The 17785-nt window shown below is 47.6% G+C and overlaps 1 protein-coding gene and 1 long non-coding RNA gene across 5 annotated transcripts in view; one reads left to right on the forward strand and one right to left on the reverse strand.

Moving 5' to 3' along the window:
* Positions 1-6044: 6044 nt before the first annotated feature.
* LOC122908791 lies at positions 6045-11290 on the reverse strand. Its single transcript, XR_006385024.1, has 2 exons — positions 10765-11290; positions 6045-6344 (listed from the first exon to the last, which is right to left on the reverse strand). It is a non-coding gene; the product is annotated as an uncharacterized LOC122908791 (long non-coding RNA).
* Positions 9393-17785, forward strand: part of ST6GAL1 (ST6 beta-galactoside alpha-2,6-sialyltransferase 1) — a 124321-nt gene continuing 115928 nt past the window's right edge. For 2 of the 4 annotated variants that reach the window (XM_044251959.1, XM_044251962.1), the window contains exon 1: positions 9395-9587. The gene's annotated coding sequence lies outside the window, so the exon portion shown is untranslated. Of the gene's footprint in view, positions 9588-10048; positions 10132-17785 lie in introns of those variants that run through there. The other 2 variants (XM_044251961.1, XM_044251960.1) reach the window with 2 other exon arrangements.

Raw genomic sequence — 17785 nt, forward strand, 5'->3', positions numbered from 1 at the left:
CTTCCTGACTGACAGATTGTCATCTTTTTTGCTGTGTCCTCGTGAGGTGGAAAGGGGCAAGGTAGCTTCCTCAGGCAGATTTTATAAGGGCATGAGTCCCATTCCTGAAGGTGTTAGTTAGCCTTAGGACCTCATCACCTCCCAAAGGCCCATCTCCAAACACTATCCCCTGGGGTATTAGGTTTACAACATGTGAATTTCGGAAGGACACAAACAGTAGGTAATTGCGGTTACAATGTTTTAACTTTTAAAGGGATTAGAAGAAGAGAGAAGGAAGAAAAGAAGGAGGTATTTTAGGCAAGACCAAAAGCATTTATGTTTTTTTCTGACTTGGTCCCAGGGAAGCGAGTTGTTTGCCTCCTTTTGATTGGGGCCACATCTCATAATCGTCATAGCTATCATCTTTTGAGAACCTATAGGATGCACATAATAGTATTATTGCTGATCCTTACTGTGATCCTTCAAATGCTATAGTGCTCCCATTTCATAGGCTCAGAGGGGTTAAGGGTCTTTCCCAAAGCCACCTGGCTAGTGAAAAGCAATGCAGGGGTCACATCCTGCTTTGCTTGTCCCTGAAGCCCGCTTAAACACCACTACCACACAGATAGCTCCTGTCTCATCTGTTATTTAAGGAACGAGCTGTGGCACCAGGCTCCTGGAAAGGACACCTCAGAGGCATGGCCTTTCTGGAATTTTATTAGAGACCTTGGAGGGGCTCAGAGAGGAAAATGTCAATTAAGAGGAGCAAGTCTGTTTCAGCCAGGAGGGACCCCCAGTTCCATAATTCTATGATTCTTGGCCCAAATCTGGGGAATGGCTTAGAAGATCCTGAACTGAATCAATTTACATCTCTGAATTTGATAAAGGAAATTTTTGTCCTGATTTGTGGACTGATTTATATAAAACAATATTTCTATGTAGTATCTAATGTGTATTTATTTGAAAGTGTATTTAAAAAACCCAAACTCACTTAGGAATTTATTTAAAGAATGAAAAAACAATACAGTCCTGGGAAATTCTGCAATTGTTTCTAAGACTTTCAAGAAGGAAGAGATGGTTTTGGACTCAAGCCTTCCTGCAGATGTTCAGGGTTGAATTGGACTTTAGAGGAGGGGCTGCATTCATGCAAGCAGAGCGAGACAAAGAGGACAGTTCAGAGAACTGAAGTCCAAGCCAGCGCTAGTGGCAGGGATAATGAGGGGAGTCAGGCCAGCCTCACATTACCTCATCTCCAAGGAAAAACTGATGATGAGCACGATGGTTAAAGAGTGGCTTTGAAGTCTTGCACGCGTTGGTTCAATCCCCAGCTCTGCCAGTTACAAGCCACGTGGCCTTTGGCCAATTATTGAAACCCCTTAAGCCTCGGTTATCTATTTTGTAAATGCTGGTAATGACGCACACAACCCAGGTCTTTGTGAGGATTAAGGACGGCATAGTGCAGTTGGCCGGGCAGTCATTTGAGGAAGTCATTATCTCTCAGATCTTTCTGGAATATCCCGATCCTAATCTTGACATGCTCCATTTCACCTCAGTAATCAATAACTGAGAATTAGGATTTCTAGCTAGATCATCAGATCTCCGAAGCAGTAAGGCCCCCTCAAAAATGCTGTGGTGAAGGAAATGTACCATCAGGGGTCTAGCCTCACATGAAGCTATCTCAGATGAGTGACTTCCTTCTTCCCAGCAGAAACAATAACATTTCACCAGGCTTCTGGCCGTTCTCTACCAGCTCCATTTATCACCTTCTATGTTTTTCTTAGCCCTTTGAAAAGACAGGCTGAAAAACAGCCTAATGATCCCTGACTATTCTGAGGAGACAAAAAGTAATGAGCAGGGCCTGATTCCTCTCAGGGGTCTCCTTATGGGAAGCTGGCCCACAGCAGTTTCTGCTTTTCAAGTCTCCGGTTCTCTCTATACTTTCTGAGGTGCCCTGTGGCCCCTTATTAGCATCTCTAACAGTCAGAAGATGTAGGCTCTAGTCCAGATTTTGCCACTTATTAGCTAGGTAATCTTTGCCGGGCCATTTGAGTCTCTAGACCTCACTTGATTTACCTGCAAAATAGAGATCAACCGAAAGATGTATAGCCAAGAACCTTCGGACCTGTTAAGTGAGGAACACATTTTAAAGGGGGTAGATTAAAATCAAGCATCTGCACTGTGCCCCTTCCTTCTTAACCCAGCCATCAACTGAGGCCCAGATTCTACAAATAAAAATCTCTCCCATATAGTTATTTCCCTCTGAATGTGGACTTAGGAAGTGTGCTTCTGTTTTGGGCCAGGAAGTGTCTCCTACTCTCCATCTTTTCTGTGAGTTTGAGAAAGGCCTCACAGAGGAACTGGCCAAAGAGGGGTGACAGATGGAATCCTTGCTCCCTGAGATTACAGCTCATTTGCTAGGACCCCAAGCTGATTTGATACAACCCTTTAACTACAATGGTATATATTTAACACAGGTGCCTGTACTCCCCCTCTTCCAAACCCTCAGGGACACATATAAATCTTCGGCCTCAGTGGGCCTGCCCTGGTGTCCCTCACTTCTGGATGGAGTCACTCTGAAGCCATCAGGTCATGACTCTGCCGTGCTCTGAGCCATTTTGGTTGAGAGGTACAGGCTCTTATTCTCATTATAGACCACCTGTTTGCTAATTGAACTTGACAGTTGAGCTCTATGTTATCAGCAAAGGAAGGCTGTAATGGGTCATGGGGCATTGTTCAGAGGCTACTTCCTGCCCTGAGCTTTGTCAGTGCTCCTCAAATGCCTATCTGATTGTGGACACACTTGGACCTTAGCAGAACTGGTTATGGATGAATTAAAATCTCCAATGCCTGCACTGACTTCTGGCAGGATGAAGCTGCCACTGTCCTCTCGGGTTTCTCCCAGGAAGCCACCGATGGTTTTGTGTTGTACCCTACACGAGGAGGGACTGAAAAGCTCGTGCAGTTTTCTGGGAGACATTTGACCTTTAGGAGCTATGCCAGTGATGGGGAAATGTGGCTCTTTCCAAAGAGTATTGTCCAGCTGTTGGTGGCCCATTAATTATTGGTGATGATGGTCACCAAGAATGTGACTGAGGCTGCAGCCATGTCTGAGGCCTTGGCTGAGGGTCCCTCACTCAGGGTGATGCTGGGAGAGAGGGCTCCTCTGGGTATGGAGTACAGCTGGTGGCTTTTTATCCTGTTGGAGGAGTTTCTCTGGGACAGGTTAGAAAGAGCCTTAGGTGAACCCTGTAGACTCATCTGCCAATCCTGCCATCGTCAGCACTGCCTAGGGACCATGCTAACAATTACAGATACCCAAGCTCTGACCCCTGAGCCACTGAAATGTTGGCTATAACAGAATTTATATTTTAAATGATTTCTGAGTATGATTTAAAAGATCCATTTGGTTGGGAAACAACTGATTTGTCCAAGTGACCTCAATTCACAGACGAGGAAAGGGAAAGTACTTGATCTGATTTCTGCCGTCTGAAGTGCGAACGCTGGGGGCAGAATTCAGGCCTGCTGACTCAGAGACCAGGACACTCTGTGTTGTGTACCTTGTCTCATGAAACGTCAGTTCTTTGGGGAGAAGCTGGTGAAGCCCAGTAAGCAAGGTCATGATCCTTTGAATGTCTAACCCACCAGAATTCAACCCTGTCTGTCGGCTTGCTGTAATTCATCAGATGCCTTGGTTAAGAATCCAGCTTTACTGCTGATTCCTTGTGTGACCCTGGAGAAGTCATTACTTCTTTGTGTCCTCAACTATAAAGTATGGACAATACAATCGATCCTCTCGACCTAACGGGTGGCTGCAAGTGTTCCATGATGGAATGTTTGGAAAGTACTTTACCTAGCGCCTGACACTTGGCAAGTGTTCAGTAACTCTCAGTTCTTTGTTTTTTGAGCCTTTACCATGTACCAGACACTATATGAAAAGGTTCATGAATGCCATCTCCGGGGGTCACAACACTTCTGAGAAACAGGCATTTTTAAAAAAGATTTTATTTATTTGAGAGAGAGTGAGAATGAGAGAGAGAGAGCACATGAGTGGGGTGAGGGGTAGAGGAAGATGCAGGCTCCCCACTGAGCAGAGAGCCCAATGGGGGGTTTTGATCCCAGGACCTTGGGATCGTGAGCTGAGCTGAAGGCAGATGCTTAACCAACTGAGCCACCCAGGCACCCCAAGAAAAAGGCATTCTTGATCTAGCCTTCTCAATGAGGGCATGAAGGGAGGACTGGCTGAGTTTGTACTTTCTGCTGTATTGGTCATTTGAAATGAGGCATTTTGTAATCCCTGTCCACAGAGGTGATAATGTAGAAATACATCATGGTGAAAGTTTAGTCCTGGACATAACAGCTGGGACATTTTTGTATCTGGCTGAAGGTCTTGGAGAGATCGGCCTATCTCTTGTTCGTCTTGGTGTCTCCTGTTCCTTTCGGTGTTTCCTGACTTGGCCTAGACCCATTCTGGCCCACAGAGCTCAACAAATGTCTGCCACATAGAATTAAATGTCATTTCTTCAAGTTGATTGGATGTTTCCTTCCAAGGTGAGTTTTTCTCCTGGGTCATTTATCCTGAATTTCTTAATTCTTAATACCTTATCTTGGCACTCAAATGTTTTCACAGCAGAGTCTCAATCTACCTTTCCTCCCCTGAAGCATGCAGTCAATGGTTTATAGGGCTATTTATGATAGTGCAAGAATCGAAAGCAACCTTAATGTCTACCTGTAGGAGAACAGTTGAATAATTTATGATGCAACCACATACACCATATATTGCTAATAGCTACTACTTAGTGCTTACCATCACATCTATTATTCTAAGCACTTTTCATGTAATTAACTCATTTCGTCTTTAGAACACTTTGCGATGTAGATGCTCCTATCCTCATTTTATAGTTTGGGAGATGGAGACAGAGTGGTTAATTAACTTGTTTGAGGTCATACAACTAGGATGTGGCAGAATCAGGATTCAAACCCAGGCAGGCCTGACTCCAGTAAGTACTCTTAGTCCCTAGATGGTCTCTTGTACAGCCAACAAATGGTACAATACACCACTAGAAACTTGACTAAGAATGTTTGCTTTGCATTTAATAAGGGCTGATGTGAATGAGTACATTTATTAGGACATACATATAGGAAATGCTTATGTTATACTCTCCGTGGGGAGGAAAACCTGGATATCACTTATATAGATGATGATCTCGACCATGGGAAGTTGCAGAAAAATATATAGCAAATAACTAGAAGAAAATAGGCCAAAAGGTTAATTCTGCCTGTGGCTGATGGGCTGACACTATTTACCCCTTGCTTTTTTTAGAACTCTCTGATTTTTCTAAATTTCCTAAAGCAAACTTGATCTGTAAATTTAGAAAACAACTATTAATAATAGCTTCTTAAAAACATGAGACCCTACAGAGGCAGGCTTGGGAGTCATCACCAACAGGCATCAGATAATGATTCTTTTCCCGCCAAAACGTTTGTTAATTTCAGAGAACTTTCACTGCCTCACACAGGCTCTTGCACAAAGCCTGACCGTTACCACATCCTTCTGAAGGTCATCCCCAGGTAATAAATACACAAGAGGCAGCTTCCACTTTGGTTACTGATAGAAGTCCCTTGAGAGAAGCCAATTTCCTGGATCTTTTTGAGGGAATTTATTAGAAGCATCTTTGATTTCTGAGTCTTTTTGCCTCTGCACTTCCTTCCATTGCTAGTGAATATCATTTCCTGGGCATAGCTTCTGAGTCCTGCCCTGGGGCTCTAGGGCAGCAGTTCAAGGGGACTGCCGCCTGTAAAGTGTTACTGACAGTCTGATGGTCCCTTCTAGTCTTTTGCAGTCCTGGGCCAGAGGTGGTAGGAAGGAAGGAGGCCTTGGTTTCAGGGCACGGCTCAACACTCACTGATGGACTTTAGGCAACTTGCTTTACCTCTGAGCCTCAGTTTTCTCATCTGTAAATGGGGATAACAAGGAGCCATACACACCTCACAGGCTTTTGTGAGTCTGCAAAGGGCTCAAGTGGAGTAATGTATATGTAAGCCATTCATAAAGATCTATATTCATCTGCATCGTCTATATTTATTTATTTATTTCTGCAGCTTCCCACTCTTTTCCTCACACCTTTTGTTGTCATGGAGAGAGGCTAGTTCAAGTTCAGGGAGACCTCTAGAGGGAAGGACTTGGCAGGGGGTAAGGAGCTGGAGGAGCATCACAGTAGAGTGAGGGAGGCTGAGAAGGCAGGTGGAGAAATGCGAGAAGGTGAGGTCAGAAGTAGAACATCAGAGAAAGGGATGTTGTAAGCAGATATCTAGGAAGGCTTGCATCTTGATGTTTGATGTGGCCCCATTTTGTCTCCTTAAGAAACCTGCAGGAAAAAAAAAAAAAAAAAAAAAAGAAACCTGCAGGAAAGATCTCTCACTTTTTCATGGTCTTGGAATGAGATTGTAGCTATCTCCTTGCCTCCCGTACATTAATATCATGCTAAGATTGGCTTTAAGGCAAGAAAGGAGGAGTAGCCTAAGAGGACTTAGGTACACCAGGGTTCTAGAATGATAACCCCTCCTCCAAGTGAGGATTAAAAGAGAACATGCACATAGATTGCCTTGCACACAGGAGATGTTCTGTACATGGCAATTATTACTATTATGAACCAAAGATACTTGGCCAAAACATAAACGATTTGAGAATTAAGACTTGGTTTCTCCTTGTGTCTCCTAGGACAGGACTGGACACTGAAGTTGATTGGGCAAAGCAGAGTTGAATGACACTTGTGCCCACACTGTATGTCCATTTCTCCCACCATGCCTGCTCACACTATACCCATGTCGCACTCTGAGGTCTTGAGGCTGTACTCCTTGCTGTACTAGGCATGGTCCGACCAGTCAGTTCCCTGTCCTGTGGCTGTGGTCCTCCCATGAGGCCTGTCTCTGGTGTCCAACGTCTGCCCCCTAGTGTTGTTCTCCTAGAGAAGCTGTGATTCTATTTCTAGTTTCTGACTTGGGTTCCATAGACTTAGCTGTGTATAGGTATCTTTATCCTTGAAGCCGAGAGCAGTGAGGCCCAAGTTAGGGGGTGCAGACAGAGCCTAGGGCTGCTCCTTTAACCCTGAGCCTACTCTTACATTGGACAATGGGTGCTGAAGGTGTGCAGAGAAGAACCTTGGGGGCTGTCGAAGGTTCTATGTGAACATCTAGAGTGGGATGAGGAAGAAGTGTTTGGGAGGATATTTTCAATGGCCTTTATTTTCCTTTATTCCCTACAGGACTGTGTAATAACACTACCTCCGATTCAAGAGCACTATGAAAGTACTGTCTGTGCGTAGATTGTTGCAAACGGACATTATAAAGTAGCGCATTATTTGTATTAGCCAGTAAACTGCCTAAAATGGTGACGAGAAAGGCACCGAGTTCATGAGGGATGGGGTGCTCTAATTTTCCAGAGGGAAATTAGATATCTGTACTTCAAAGAAAAATAGGACGTCAAGGCAGGGGCCCCAGAGGCAATATGTGGGGGAGCCTCCTCAACCGGCTGGGGAGGACAGGCCTCCTGCCTCTCACTTACAGGTCAGAAAGCCCCAACTGCAACCTGGAGGGAGGAGTCCGCAAAGGGAAGGGCTCCACAGCTGCTCTCACCCTGGACATCTTCCCTACCTGCCCACTCATCTGCCTCAGCCGCAGAAATTTCTTGGGCTTTTCTTATCATCTCTGGTCATCGGAGGCCTGTAGGAATCCAAAGCGAGTGTCTTCCTTTGTTTTCTCCAAAATTTGGCTGTATTTCTCCTTATAAAGAGTACTGTGGAATGGAGACTGGAGTACCTTCTAGAAAAGCCTCTCCTCTGTTTCTTGTTCTTCATTTTTGTGTTTTTTAAAATTTACTTATTTATTTTTAGTAATCTCTATGCTCTATACTCGTGGGGCTTGAACTCACCACCCCCAGATCAAGAGTCCCATACTCTTTTGACTGAGTCCCCTTGTTCTTGGTTCCTAAGTAGTGTTGACACAAAAGTGATTCGGAGGGAGGAAATGATTAAGGCTTTCCATTAATGTGGAAGAGGGCTCAAATTCTTGCTCTTCCATTTTTCTTGGTGATTTCAACTTTCTCCTCTATACAGTGGGGCTAAGGCCATCTTGTGACCAGGAGAGACAATAGAATAAGGCAAAGCACTTTTGGTCCCCAAATGCTATAGGTATTATTTGCATATCTCTTTTTCATTCCTGCTGTCATTGCCTCAGTTCCTATTATGTCTCCATGGATGGCAGCTTGCAAGCTGGTCTCTATGCTCTATGCTCACAGTCTCTGCTCCTGCCATCCATTTTCCAGTAAGCTGTCAGAGAAATGAGTATCAAACACAAGGAGGCGTGCCATGCCCCTGCATGAAATCTTTTAAGAGTTTCCAATTTTCCAAGAATAAAGTCTGAAATCTTCAATATGGCATTGTCCCAGAAACAGTCTTAGGAATTCGTCTGCTGCCACTCTTTCATGCATACATTTTACTGTTACAAGCACCTTCTATATGCCAGATACCAAGCTAAGGGCTTCATAGAGATTGTTTCACATAATCCTGAAAACAACACTGTCATTAGTGCCATACAGAAGAGGAAAGAGGGTCAAAGAAACTCATAGAGGTTGAGGAACTCAAACCAATACACAGCTAGTTGGTCAGAGAGGTTTGAATTCACTCTGCTTGGCCCAACTGGAGCTCTTTGAACTGAGCAGTAATGCTCCCTCAGGAGTTGGGAAGGGCCCGAGGTGTAGCAGGAGGGGTCCAGGATCTGGGAAGGGAGGAAGCCATACTTGGAAGAAGGGTGATGGAATTGAGATGAGGATGTGAGCTCCCCTTTCTCAAGTGGGTGGTGGGGAGTGGTCACCTCAATTTGGAGACAGAGTTCTGTGTCTGGGCTTCAAGCACTGGTTGCGTTTCTCCCCATTGTGTCCCCAGAGGACCCAGACTACCTTCCACTCTGCCATTCCCTCTAAGCACAGAGCCTGGTGCCAAGTGGGTGATCAAAATACATTCGGGAGATGATTATTGCTATTGGTGGTCACATCTTGACTTTGGGGACTGGGGTGGCAGTCCAAGGCTGCTTCTGGCCCTCCTGTAGGATGGTTTTCAGTCCAAGTGGTCCTTGGGGCGTGTATCCCAAGTATATACAGCTGTGTTTCCTGCTTAACCTGCCATTTTCTCTCGCCTCCCCATAGAAGTCCCAGATCAGCCTCGGTGAATGGAAGGAGCCTCGCCCCTACACCAACCCCCTCAGGCCTTCCGCACCCCTCCGCCCCACCCCCGCACCCCCCCACCCTCCAGCCCCACCCCCCCACCCTCCCCAATCCACCACCCCAGCGGGCAGACAGCTCAGGCCCACACTCCCCTTTTGTATTTGCCGGGCTTGAAAGCACTTAGTGCGCGCCCCGCCTGCCGTTGGGAGGTTCTTGTCAACCCCCCTGAAGGAGATTATTTGTTTTCATATTCTACATAAGAATAGTTCAGAGAGGTTAATTGACTTCCTCACGGTCACGCAGCCAGTGGTAGCAGAGCTAGGATTTATAGTTCCCGCTTGAAAAGCCCGAGAGTGTCGGCTTAACCCTCTGGGACCTGCGGACTGGGGAGGTGAGCCAGGATTTGGGGACCCCGGCCCAGCCGCGTCGCCCCACCCCCTGTTCCTCCTTCTGGCCTCCTCAGCAGGAGGCTGGGTCCCAGCATCCCGCGGTGCGCTCACCCGGCACCCCTCATCCGAGACCCGCTTACTAGCGACCCCCCGGAGGGCCACGCCAGGGGGTTTGGGGCGCCGTGTGACTGGGGACCCACCCCGTCGGCCCGACTATTTGCATAACGGAGACCGTCGCTTCCCCCGCCCCTCTGCCGAGCTCTTCTCCCCTCCTTCGCCGTCCCCTCCACCCTTCAGCCCCGGTCCCCCACTGTCCCTGGCGGACCCTCCTGCCGGGATCTGGCGCCGGGCTCCCAGCGGCCGGGCTCCCCGGCGGCGGCAGGGAGCTGAGTCGGGCGGCACCTGGGGGAGGGGAGTGCGGGGCAGGGCCGGGCTGGGGAAGACGCCTGGGGCACTGCCCGGCGCTAACAAAGGGAGCGGCTGCCGGCCGGTGAAGGCGCGGAGCGGACGGAGCAGCCGCAGCCCGGGCGGCCGAGCGCGCAGCGAGTGAGTAGGGGTGGGCAGGGCGGCGGCGCGGCCGGGGGCCCGGGCAGAGGGGCGCGGGAGGGGCGCGGGGCGGCAGGGCGGCGGGGTGGCGGGGCGCGCGGAGCCGGTGGCCGGCGCCGCCTCAGCCTTCTCGCCCGCGGGCCGGTCACCGTTTGGGCGGGGGTGTCTGACTGCGCGTTGGTCCTGGCCCAAGGACCGCCCTGGCTTCCCCCAGGGCTCCGCGAGCCTGCGGACCCACAACAAACCCACGTGCGCGCGCCCCCCGGGAGCCCCGCTTTCTCCCCCGCACGGTCGGTAAGGTGTGGGACGCCTGGTGGACTCCGGGGTCCTGCGTCCCCACGGCCGGATCTGCAGACCGGGAAACTGAGGCCTGCGGCGGGGGTGGGGGCTCAGGCACCAAAACAAACGCACGTGCGCTCTGCCCCGGGATCCCCGCGCCTCGCGGGCCCTGGAAGGGCCGCCTTGCGGCATCGGGCCATTGTCTCCAGCCGCGGGGTGGGGAGCGGCGCTCGGGGCGCCCCTGGCCGGAGGAGGACGACAGAGACGTGGAAAAGGTACCTCTTGGCCGTCGCACCAAACTGCCAGGCTGCAGAAGGGGGAAACGAAACACGAAAGCAGTTACAGAAAGCTTACCCCAGGCCAAGAGGCTGTCCCCGGCCGTGGTGCGCTACATGATGGGACCAGGACAGCCCCTCACTTCCCCCGCACGTCTTAGAGACCCGGGCTGAATGAAGGGTCCGTGGGTTCTCCCCGAAAAGCCTGTGCCTAGCGCACCATTGTCCCTGCACTCAGGGGACCGCCCCTGCCGGGAGATCGCGAGCGCCTCCCCAGCCTGCAGAAAGAACGGTCCAATTTAAACAGTCCCCGGCGCGGTCTCGGTCTTCTTGGCCTTTTGCTTGCACTGTGCCTTGTAGGTCCTTCTCTTGCGTCTAGCCGGCTCGGGTTGTCACTGGCCCCTTTTGGCTTGGGGATTGTTACATGTTTTTACAAGCAAGTCTAGCCAAGGCCTCTTGTTCTGAGGAGGGACGGTCGTATCTTCAGTTCTATCAGTTTGGGAGAAATTCTGAGGTCCAGCTAGGAGAGCACTCTCGTTTGTTTTGCCTTTTCTTTGCTTTCATATGCCTTGCTCAGCTTGGCAGATTCTAGTTAATCAGACCTGTTCCGGCAGTGGTGACGTGGGTGGGAGGGTGGATTGGCCCCACAGGTGATGGTGTGGGGGCAGAAGCAAGCCCCTCAGGTTGTGAGAGGGGGTGGTTGGTGTGCGCGGGAATGGAGGCGCTGCCCTCAGAGTGTGCGGCTGAGCCATCCTGCTGCCAGGCCCCGTGGCAATTAACCTGTTCCTGGGGAGAATTGGAAGGCTTTCAGCCCTAAACCATGGCTCCTGAGGATCCAGAAGGGGATCTAGTGAATCCTCTTATTTTACAAGCAGGAAACGGAGGCCTGAAAGGTGCAGCCACTTGTCCGAGTTGAAACCAAGAGAAATCGGAAAGAGCGAGCACTTGAGGAGGGGCCTCCCCACTCCCACACTGCCCCCAGGCCTTGCCAGGGACCAGAGGCAAAACGGGGATTCTGGGGTTGGTGTAAAAGTCAGCAGCCATAGGCACAACAGAGTTAAACAAAGAAAGTAATTCAGATTGAAAGCTGTACCCTTCCATTATCCCTTTCAAGAGTTCTTTATTCGTTTGAGAAAAGATAGATTTAGTAATCCTTGACTCTTCTCCTAGCCTTTTCCTAAGCTTAGTTATTTCTCTCTCCTCATTGCCCCTTTCCCCTCAGATTGGAATAGGGCCAACTGTGGAGACTTAGATGTTTTGCCTCTCATCCCTGTGCCAGGAGGCCTTTGTTTGGGCCTAAGCATTGGGCTGTTGACATCAGCCCCGCAGGGAAGAAAGTGTCTCTAAGCGGGCTACTCCTGAGCCACTTGTGGGAGAACAAAGCATTGTTTTCATTGATTTTATTTAATTAAATTCTTTTTGAGAGTTCCGCGGAAGTAGCTGCCTATTTTTATATTTGGCAGAGGAAAAGTTGGAAAACCAAAAAAACACTTCAGGTCCGGGTTTTCCCAAAGTGAATGTGCTGTTTTGTCCTGTCCCTGTTATCTCCTGGCTACACTTGTTTCTTTTCTTAGGGGTTCTAGACTACTGGAGTGTAGTTTTCTTTTCAGGATGCTCACTTTATAAGGAACTTCGAAAATCCTCCAGTCAGACCCTTTTCTTTTCCAAATGGGAAAACTGATGCCCAGAGAGGAGAAATCTCCCGCCCCAGGACACGCAGTCAGATGTCTGCTTTTAGTGTCTCTTTTTGCGTAAAAGGGCTGTTGTTGATACCCCAGAGTAAAGTCAAAGTTATGATGGTTGTTATAACAACACCCTTTAAGTCAGAGAATGAATTCCTTAAGGACTTAAATAGGTGTTGGTTATTAAACAAAGCCATGGATCCCAGTGGTCGCTATGGTAAGGAATATTACAGTCATCATCAGGGATGAGTTTTCTTTAGTGTTTACTGAATGGTTTTCTTTCCCCTTGTTCTGACCTCCTCCCTGTTCCCCTGTCTCTTGCTTGCTTGTCCAGTAGGGAGCTGCTGTGAGTATCTCATAAAGCAAAAGGCAGCAAGAAGCCAGAAAATAGAGACCTCACTTAGCTTTTCGTGCTGCTTACCTTCCTGGGCTGCAGTTTCCTCCCTTGTAGAGTGAAAGTCCTTCCTGTCCAGTCTCTGCACAGGCTGTACTAGTGGGATAGAAGAGGCTTAGGCCTTGGAATCAGAGGAGTGGGTTGGAGTCAACCCTTCTCTCCTGTGTTCCTTGAGGATATGATTGTATAATGGGAGGGGAAGGATGGGTATGTGTCTCCTGGATTTGTTTTGGGTATCAAGTCATGTGACATGCTTATAACTGCTCAGACTTCTTGGCAGGCTTGGGTGCTCACCAGCTTTTTAAGTGGTAGAGAGTGTTGGTGGGACAGTAACCCCAGAGAGTAAGCCCTCTGCTCAAACTAGGAGACCTTCTCCAGTTAGCAAAGATGTGTGAATGTCTGCCAAATTGTAGAGGGGGCCTTGGGTAGTTGTGAAGTACATGCGATTCTAAGGTAAATAAACCTACCAAGAAACAAATAAAATGCAAAACCATAAGGTTCATACCCAAGTTGTGTAATCTGAAGTGATTCCATTTGTTCGTCTCATATTCACTGAGGACAGGCAGTCTCAGAGTGCGGTCCCAGGCTGACCTGGAGTTACAGGGAAGCAGATCCATTGTTCGCCCTATCCCCCTTGCTCAGAACACATTTGGATCTCCCTTTGGAAATTGTCCTCAGAAACCCACAGAAAATAGGTTTAATTTATCTTAGTATTAACCTGCATGGGGTGGAGGGTTCCCCTTTTCTTCATGAGTCAAACTAAGAGCAGGGAGTAAATGAGCCAGTGGAAGAGGGAAGGCTTCAAATAGAAGGTAGCTCTCTACTGTTGTGAGGATGTGGTTGCATTAAAAAATGACAGGAATAGTTCACTGATGAAATTCACACTAATCTGGAACATTGGAATACAGAGCACTTGCTTAGACCCGGTATCAGTGATTTGCTTAGTAAATATTGAATTGGGGAAAACCACCTTTTTCTTGCTTGTATGCATGTATACTGAAATGACATGATGGCATTCTGGTTCCAACAGATGGACTTTTTATAGTCTTATCTGTAACAATAATGTAGTAAGCAATGCAGTTTCAAAGTCATTACCAGGGTCATGGGTAGGGTACAGGGTACCCTTCCGAATCCATTTGGTCATTTAAATTTTATTTATGTTCCGATTATAAAAATCAAGTATGCCTATTGAGAATAATTTGGAAAGTACAAAAAAGTGTAGAGAAACAGAAAAAGATTTCATCGTTCAAAGGTAACCACTGTTAACATTTGGCAGTTCCCCCCCTTTTTTAAAAAAAAATATTTTATTTATTTATTTGACAGACAGAGATCACAGGTAGGCAGAGAGGCAGGCAGACAGAGAGAGGAAGGAAAGCAGACTCCCTGCTGAGCAGAGAGCCCAATGCTCATGATCTGAGCCAAAGGCAGAGGCTTAACCCACTGAGCCACCTAGGTGCCCCATCCCCCGCTTTGTAAAAAAAATTTTTTTAAATGGATTTGTTTTCTCTAAATGGTTGAAATCCTGGTGTATGTGCAGTTATCTCTTGCCTTTCTTGTTTGACCCTCAGATAAACATGTCATGGTTTAAGTCAGTATCACTGAGGCTGCGTCTTTCATTCATCACCCATATCAGCCGCTCAGCATGTCTGAGGTCATGTGGCCCATGAGATCTGATCACTTCAGTGATACTGCAGCAAGGGCCGGTAGAGGAAGGAGCCTCCAGCATTCTCCCCCTAGCCCAAACTGTCTCAACCATTCAAACTCCAGCCATTTATTTTTTATTTTTTATTTTTAAGAGAGAGAGAGAGAGAGACAGAGACGACACACACGTGTGGGTGGAGGGGCAGAGGAAGAGGGTGCGAGTCTCTTAAGCAGACTCCAGGCCTAGCCGGGAGCCTGACACAGAGCTCCCTCTCAAGACCCTGAGATCATGACCTGAGCTGAAACCAAGAGTCCAATGCTTAACCGACTGAGCCACCCAGGTGCCCTGAACTCTAGCTATTTTTATGTAATTTTTCATTTGAGAAAAAGTTTAAAGTCGAAGGTGGAGGGGCAGGGCCCAGCGTGTGACCTTGGGTTCTAGTCCTGCTTTCGTGACTTCCAACAACTCGAACTGTTTCTGTAGATATCAAATAAGCAGCTCCATGGTCATTTACTAATTTAGTCCTCACATATTTGAGTACACACTCTGAACCAAAGGTGTGTGAGAAGAGCTCAGCTTTAAAGAAACTCGTGGTCTAGTGGAGGGGACTGGGGAACAAGAGACTGGTACAGGGTGCTGTGGGAGCACAGAGGAAGGGCAAGCACCCAAAATGAGCGTTGGGAAGGCTTCTGGGATAAGGCATAGCCCAACCACTTCTAATATGCCCTATGGTAATTGATGATGTGATTAACATATTTGCAAATACATCTCTGTCTATATTCCAAGCTAGTTTCCATAGGATAGAATCCTAAGGTTAAAATGATTGGGTCACATTTTAAAGAATATGATCATTTAAAAACTTCCTACGAGTGCCTGGGTGGCTCAGTCGGTTAAGCATCTGACTTCAGCTCAGGTCATGATCTCAGGGTTCTGGGATCAAAAGAGCCCTGTGCCAGGCTCCCCACTCATTGGGAGTGCTCTCTGCCCTGCCCCCTCTAGTGCTCTCTCTCTCAAATAAATAAATAAAATCTTAAAAAAAAAAAAAAAACCCAAAACAAACAAAAAACCCTTACAGATTTAGTCCCAATTACGTATAAAGTCTTAAAGTACTGAAGTATTACATATTGTGAAAGCAGTAGAAATTAAGAGCCTAAGTAATTTAGGATTTGATTTGTTTTTACTGAGCCATAATTGACATACTACATTATATTAGTTTCAGGTATACAACTTAGTGATTTGACATTTGTGTATATTGTGAAATGATCGCCACAAGATATCTAGGTGAGGGGTGCCTGGGTGGCTCAGTGGGTTAAGCACCTGACTTTTGGTTTTGGCTCAGGTCATGATCTTTGGGTTGTGAGATGGAACCCCACATCAGGTTCTCTGCTGGGTGTGGAGTCTGATTGTCCTGCTCCCTCTGCTTCTCCCTCTGCATGTGCGCTCTCTCTCTCTTTCTCACAAATAAATTAAAAACTTGAAAAAATAATCTGTCACCATATATAGTTGCAGAATTTTTTCTTGTGATGAAGGATTTGAATTCTTGCTCATCCTTTATCACGGTTAGAGACCTAGACAAACTAGTTTAAGCTCATTGAACTTTAGTTTCCTTCTCTATAAAATGGGCAGCATGGACAGCCCTTACTTCCCTGGGCCATTGTAAGTATAAATGAAACAGAGCTAAAGGGTCTAGTACCTTGACAGGTATACAGGTAACCCTCAGTAAGTAAAGGCTATTATTGTTATAATTGCAATATTGCACAATCTGCAGAAACTTTGGCCCTAATATTCTTTCTTAACACGATAGCAGGCCATTGTGTGGCTTTCTGTGCTGAGGAAAGCAGAGTTCATTAAGATGAAATACCCTACCAGGTGACAGATTGAGAGGGAAGTGATCCACTTGCATGATGCATTATTAAAAAAGCCTTCTTCCTCTTCTTCTTCCCCTTCTCTTCTTCTTCTTCTCTTCTTCCTTTTTTAAAGCAGGCTCCATGCCCAGTGTAGAGCCCACTGTGGGGTTTGAACTCACGACTCAGATCAAGACCTGAGCTGAGATCAAGAGTCAGATGCTTAACTGACTAAACCCCCAAAAACCTCTTCTTAAGGACAATTTCAAAGATGCGGAAGTAGGAAGAGTAGTCTAATGAACCCCCGTAAGTAATCACTTCAAAAATTATCAAAATTCATAGCTGATCTGTAGTCCCACAGTCCGGCCCAGAGAACTTGGAAGCACATCCCAGACATCTTAACAGCATGATGCATATCTGAGACATTGAGTGGTCCTGCCCTTGGACCCTGTCTTTGGTGTCACTGTTATGAGACTGTGTGTGTGTGTGTGTGTGAGTGTGTGTGTGTGTGACAGAGAGAGAGAGTGCCAGCTGGCGAACTTTTTAAGTCTTACGACTCAAGTGAGGAGGCTTTGCTGCCTCCCAAACTGACAGGATGGAAGGAGCCCCGAATTTAGAGTCAGGAGCCCATAATTTTGCAGAATGTCCCCCGCCCATTACCAGTTGTATGCTTTTGAGCACATTTATAACAGTTTGGCAAGTATTGAATGAGGTCATCCATGCGATAGCCCAAGCAGCTCGATGTTAGGTGGACCCGAGTCAGACTGGACTCCAGCCTTCCCTTCCTGAGAGGCAGAGTTTCCATATGGAGTGAAGGTCACAGATGCCGGCCCCACCACCCAGGATGCGTTCAGGGAATGTTGCTGCCAGTCTTGTTCTGAGACTGTGCTGTGAGCCCCGGCCCACAGAGCACCCCATACCCCTGAATCTCGCCTTGTCCCCTCTCACTTAGCCTTTCCCTCTGATTTATCGATGAGGGCAGGAAGCCCCAAGGAGGGAGGGCCATCTAGCTGTGCCTGTATGACAGGCCCCGAGTCTGAGACCCCTTTTCCTCCAGACTCCATGAGCTTGGTTTCTTCTCTCTGGCTCTTCATCCAAGCAGGAATTTCTAACTCAACCAAAAGAAGGAAGTTGATTTGTTTTAATAACTTAGCTGAAGCCCTCTCTTTAATCCTCTGGGGGTCCCATTATGTCAGCACTATGCCTGGGCTGTGACTGTGGTCTCCGGCTGTTGCTAGCAAGCTGTGTGTTGGGCAAGAGGTAAGCCACCCTGGGCACCCCACCTCAGGGACCCAACTCTGAGTTCTCCAGGCCCCTTCCAGCTCTGAGGTGATCAGTGACAAAGGGACAAATGTAAACCTAAGGTTGGGGGGCTTCTTCATACACTGTAGTAAATGAAATCGGATTCGGTATTTAAACAGGGTTAAAAACGAACCGACTCACTTTTTGCCATTTTCCCTGATCCACTTCTCCCTGAAGTGACTATCCTTGTGCTTCGTGGGTCCTTCAGCCCCTTTGGTATATATGTTCATGTGTGT

Source organism: Neovison vison, chromosome 6, assembly GCF_020171115.1.
Source record: "Neovison vison isolate M4711 chromosome 6, ASM_NN_V1, whole genome shotgun sequence".
NCBI lineage: Eukaryota > Metazoa > Chordata > Mammalia > Carnivora > Mustelidae > Neogale > Neogale vison.